Source organism: Dendroctonus ponderosae, unplaced genomic scaffold, assembly GCF_020466585.1.
Source record: "Dendroctonus ponderosae isolate FM_Combo_2020 unplaced genomic scaffold, Dpon_F_20191213v2 Dpon_F_20191213_1, whole genome shotgun sequence".
Lineage (NCBI taxonomy): Eukaryota > Metazoa > Arthropoda > Insecta > Coleoptera > Curculionidae > Dendroctonus > Dendroctonus ponderosae.
In genome coordinates this window covers 51,978,596-51,984,595 of record NW_026017110.1, presented here as the reverse complement: position 1 = coordinate 51,984,595, position 6,000 = coordinate 51,978,596, and the positions used below count along the sequence as shown (strand labels likewise).

The following is a 6,000-nucleotide window of genomic DNA, read 5'->3' as shown; positions in this document are numbered from 1 at the left end:
ACGCACTATAGAACTAAATGTGTCAATTTCAGCCCTGTCATTTCTAATGCATGTCATGGCACTTATCAAGAAATTGTCATTTAAATTCGGGACTTTTGACGTAATTGCTCGATCCATGATAATTTGGTACGCAAAATGAGCTTGCGCTTTTATGACGTTCGTAAACGGGTATTTTTTACAAACTAAGCGAATTTTGAATTTCATAACTTAGAGTTACATGACACACCGCGAATTAGCTAAGCTGATGAAAGACTGGAAAACATGCAATCCGAATGTACAGAAAAAAATCGACAGTTTTGTAAGTTATAGGAGATGCAAGTCTCTAATGATTTATTCTGTGCTATAGAATAAAATAGAATAGATTTTTGGGGTATGAATATACTTTTTTTAACATTTCTAGAAAACATTCCGTAATCTCAATTGTAGGAGTCGTCCCAACAAACGTATTCTGTTTCATTGCTGTACGTAACTGGATAGAGTGTTCACAGTGTTGATGATTATTTTATGAAGCTAGATTGTACGACGATAATGCGATACTACAAATTAAATTTTACATTCCAAAGGTAGTATACCAAAGGAAGATAGTACAGTTTCCCGTATATTCGAACTGACATAAAGGTTGTTTCTAAACGTACTGCCGTATTTTCACTATTTAATTTTACCTGTGGTAATTGTAGGTGAATTTTGTGATATTAGCATTAAGGATTGCTTTCCAGATGTATAAACATCCATGAAATCGATGTCTGGTTTCAAGTTAAAAAATCCCTAGTTTCGTGGTAGAAATTGGCCATTTTCACTAAGCGCTGGGTAGGAATTGGACAGTTTGCTTAGTCAGTAATCCTACAATAATAAAAGGTTTTTACTAGGTATTTTTAGGCCAACAATGAGAAGAGGTTATTAGAAATGTCGAAAAAATGTGAAGTACTGCTCCATCACATTGGCAAATCGTGTTTAATAAAGAATTGTTACTGGTTCTTGGCCAGTTCCTGGGCTGAATCTAGATATTTTCTGACCGCCTCCATTTATTTCACTGTAATAAAATATGTAATTTATTTTTCCATGAACTATATTAGAGAATATTAAAATGTTATACTCTTCATTACTGTTATAAAAGGTGTAATTGTCTTTTCAGGCACTCGTCAAAATCGGCTGGACTCCTACTTTCATTATTGTTTGTGAGCTCAGAAGCTTCACTAACATCATCTGTACTTTCGCTGAAACGTCCTTCTTCAAAATTTTCCATATTTTCAGGACCTCCAAACTATTGTTCTTGTTGAAAAATACGCACATTTCTTTCTATTCAAAATCATTTTGTTGATTTAGATTGCTCGACTCCGAAAGTGCACGATTTTCATCACTCGCACGAAAACTTAACTTGAAACGTTTTGTTCTTCCCGATTTCTCCAGCATATCGCGAAATTTCCGTGCACATTTGGAACAATTTTTGCTTCCAACTTCCATACGCTTATTAGTATTAATAAGATTTATCAATAATCGTTACCTATACGACGATAATAGTACCTATACGACGGCTGTGAACAGGACATTTTAAGCTTTCTAAAGGACAAAAGAGAGGAGTGTTCTTAAATTCACGAAACAGTACACCAGCCTTTGGCCAAAAAGTGCCTGTTGCATTAGTAACATAAGTATTAACAACAAATTCTTTCATAGTCATTTTTGGTCATATCTTCGCAGTTTTTGGTCATATCTTATTTAATTAAACATGATAATGAGACAAAATAATTCTTATTAAAACTGGGAATGATCCATATAATTTTTGGCCCATTTTAGAAGAACTTTTTCTTTTTCTTGCATAAATCCTAGCCATAAACTAGTTTGCTAACAAATTATTGGTCCGATTTGTACTACGTTGGCTTTATTTACTTATCATATTTAATATTTTAAAACAAAATTTCAGAAAGGACGAATTGAAATTAGTGTAGGAGGTTTACATACCACAACACTTTATTGTTCAGAAATAATTAAATTAACTTGTGGTGAATTTTGAATATTTTTCTTCTACAATTCTACAAACATAATCGTAAACTTCATACTAAAACACTTTTTTTTTTGTTTTCGTTTCACGTTTTCACTAAATTGGCGAACTCGGGAATAGCGAATTGTTCCTAAAATGCTTCCTTTAACTTTAAGGCCGAATCGGATAGCTAACCTGTAAAAGTTCGAGTTCGAAGTGGTCCCAAGTTAAAATAGCACGTTTGCTGCCGCAAGTGTATATCGAGATCAGATAACTGGTTTCAATTTGAAATGACAATAGAAGTAGTACTTGATCATATGCTGTTAACTCTTAAAGCCAAGAAGTTAAGATAACGAAGAACAAAAATTATCAATGTATCCCTTAAACCACCAGATTCGTTGCAATAATACATTTTGCTGATAAACTAGCAAAAGCTTACCAAGTTACCAGTTTAAAACCAGCGCAAAATGACTTAGTTTGGAAACCTGTCTCACTAACACATTCAAATTTAAATAAAATTAAAAGCCTCCCATCATTTTAAAATATTTAATTTCATTTATTACAGATGGCAATACATCGTAGTATCAGTGATTGGTTTAATTTAACACAAACAATTTTAAAACAAGGAATACAGCCTGTAAGTTTCACTTCTTCAACTGTGCAAGTCGGATTTTAATCTCAGCAACTACCGGCTGATATGATCTCTTCCACATTTCAAAGTAGACTTTCTCTAAGTCTTCCTTTAGCTTAGTCAGTTCGCCCGCAGTTATTGGCTCGAACAGATGCCTGAAATTAAAGCAACATAGGATAATTAGTTTGAAATTCCAGGGAAACAATTATTACTGACGTTTTGCCAGCTTTGGCAAATTACGTCCTCAGCTACATCTGAATCAAGACTTGTATTAAGGGTGGGAATGTAAGTCATTCGTGCGCAAGAAGCTTCAGTAAACATCCCGTAACGCGCACCCGCAAAAAGCCCAGAACAGATCCACGTTTAAGACATAGTCCCCAGCGGCTAAATGACTTAAAAATTTCCGTTCCAACAAGTTAATTTTTCGATAGTTGAAACCCCAAGAGAACACAAACAATCAAAAAATAAATAAGATATTCAAAATTAACCTAGATTTGGTAACCCAACTGTCAAAATAATGGGACTTATCACTCTGAGGTACTTACAAGTTGTTGGCGGCACACTCAAGGTGTTTTGCCCATGCTGGAAGATCTTCGTCGGGAAGAGTTGAAATAGGAACGGTAATCTGCTGGATTTTCATTATGAAACTGCTTAGTTATTCAATTAATTTACGATATCAATGTACTACGTGACAGTGACAAAGGGCAAAAGAACTAAATGTGTCAGTTTCAGCGCTGTCATTACGTCCGCATGGCATGGCCACCTATCAGAAAATATCCATCATACGTCTGGACATTTGACGTAAATTGTCGATTTAAAATTGTACGCATTGTACGCATTGTACGCTTGCGCTTTTCTGACAGCAATTTGACATTTACAATTTTTTTACAAATTGCGGGTTTTTTTTATTTCGTAACTTTGAATTACATGACACACCGCAAATTTGCTAAGCGGGTTACTGGAAAACGTGAACCTTAAACTGGCCGATCAAACAAAATCTACATGTTCTTAGAAAATGCTTCAATCGGCTATATCATCATATGAATATGATAATATTAAAATATATAAATATATATCATTTATATATTATATATAAATATTAAGATAGAATTATACCTTTTTCACTATTTATAAATGAGTTTTCCGTACTCAATTTGGCAAAATGCAGCTCCAAAAACGGGAGGTGTGCTATAACAGCTGGATTGTTATCTTCGAATTTTTGTGTCTTCTGTACATCAATTAGGACATTAAATTGACAAGGATCTCAGCAGTTTCCCATAATACAAATTAACTGTCAATGCTTAGAAAAATTTTGTAGTCTAACAGAAAAATATAATTCTGTAATTTTACGGCAATTAAGTTTAACAATCCGATGTCGCTTGAAGCCGAATTACTCATAAATTTTGATAAAGTTTAGATGTATTATTTCTACCGTTTCCACCTCTTGCACTTTTTCAAATCAAGTTAATGTTGAAGGAAGTATGCATAAATCGCAGGTCAATATGAATGAAAGACTCTGTTAGAGGCAACCGATTATATTTATTGCAAGTCAATATATTTAAACTTTTCACACAAAGATTTCTGCTCAATAATGAATCTCCTAATTTGTCCCTAATAATAAAACTAATATATCCATTTATCATACCCTCGGCAATCGCGTCTAACATTAGTGTTCTACAAACCGCGCTACACATTATTGTACTGAAGGGATTAAATTAACTTGAGTTTACTTCTCAACCGCTCGTATGATTGCAAATAATCGTCACGAACTTCACACTAGAAAAGTTCTTTCTGATTAATTCCCAAAATGGTCAATATTGAATTGTCCCTAAAATATTTTCGCAACCGTTAATGCCTATTACTAAAGTTGAGCCACAAATCACTAATTGTGATTTTTTAAAAGCGATTGATAAATAGCAATAACAAACTGTGACAAACGCAAAAATAAACTGTGATATTAAAGAGCGATTTTTACTGCTAATGCTACTATTGCGAGTTGCGTGTAGTGATCATATGTTGCTCATGTCGCCCATCGAAAGAACGAACCCTAATAAAATTATGTATAAAGCTAAGCGACAGAAATTAAATTTTACGTGGAATTTATTTTCTGCCTTAGATGAATGAATGAATTTTGAAAAATGCAATTTCTGCAAAGCAAAATTATCTTTCAAAACAAGTACGTCGAATTTGAAACGGCACATGGAATGCAACATCCCACAATATCAATAAATTCTGAAAATTCTTGCGAGGAGTAGCAAAGTAATATTTTTGTACCTATTTTCACACAAATAGTGTTTTTTCAGATCAAAAATTAAAATCAAATATAGCTTGTTCACAAAGAATTAAGAGCCACATACGCTATTCGTTCTGCGTAAAACAATAGTTTTTGTTCCTATTTTAATTTTTTTAGAGTACATGAGTTTACAAAATGTGTAGCCAGTTGCTAGTTGCAGGGGCTGTTATTTATTAGCTTCCTTAAAATCATGTGTACTTTAAGTATATCACATATTTGTTGTATAGCTAAATAAGTTTACCTATTTAACATATATGAATTTCAAATGTTTTAAAACTATTTCTGCAAGTGACTTACCATTGCTCCTCACCTTGTGACGTTGCTATATCACCAAACCGGCAGCAACAAGTGAAATCACATTCATAGGTTAAATTCACAGTTTAAAAAAATCGCATTCACAGTTATAACAGTGATTTTAAAATCACGCTTTAGCTCATCTCTAGCTCTCTCTTTAGCTCATCGCTAACGTAACATGGAGATAACTCTACCCTATAGCCGTAACTATCAAACTTAACTTCAAATAAATAGTACATTGAAATTTCCGAATGATTGCTAAGTTTCTGGATTAATAACTGTTTAAGGTTTTATGTATTTTTAATCAATTACAATTGCCTTCAATACAACACATTTCATACAAAAAAGGCCTGTAAATTACTCTCAAAACTAACAAAAATATTGACTAATCACTACGCACTACGATTATGAAATTAAAAACTTATTTTTATTTTCAGTTTTTATTTATATATTTAGTTTCAGATATTGCTGGAAATTGATTTTCATGTCTTAGAACAGTGCTGAAGTTTCCAACGGAAAACTTAACTTGAATATGTATTGTTTTAACAAAATCTTCCTCTCAAATTTGCATAATTACTTAAAACCGCATGACTTTGATCCCCAATTAAAGTTAAAATTTAAATACTTAGCACTGTAGTTCGAAACTTTGTTCTATCAAATATGCGAAATGGAAAGTACTTTAACTTTAATCCGTAGACGATAACATCACCTATATACACCCAAGAATTAAAAGCGGCGTAAGGTGAAATTAAGATAACTAACCGAAAGCCGTTACTACCAAACTAAACTACAAATGCAGAGTAAATT

At 33.0% G+C, this 6,000-nt stretch overlaps 1 long non-coding RNA gene across 1 annotated transcript; it reads right to left on the bottom strand.

Annotated features, from left to right (window-relative positions):
• Nucleotides 1–2,507: 2,507 nt before the first annotated feature.
• LOC125502472 lies at nucleotides 2,508–3,300 on the bottom strand. Its single transcript, XR_007280225.1, has 2 exons — nucleotides 3,152–3,300; nucleotides 2,508–2,761 (listed from the first exon to the last, which is right to left on the bottom strand). It is a non-coding gene; the product is annotated as an uncharacterized LOC125502472 (long non-coding RNA).
• Between the last annotated feature and the right edge of the window lie 2,700 nt (nucleotides 3,301–6,000).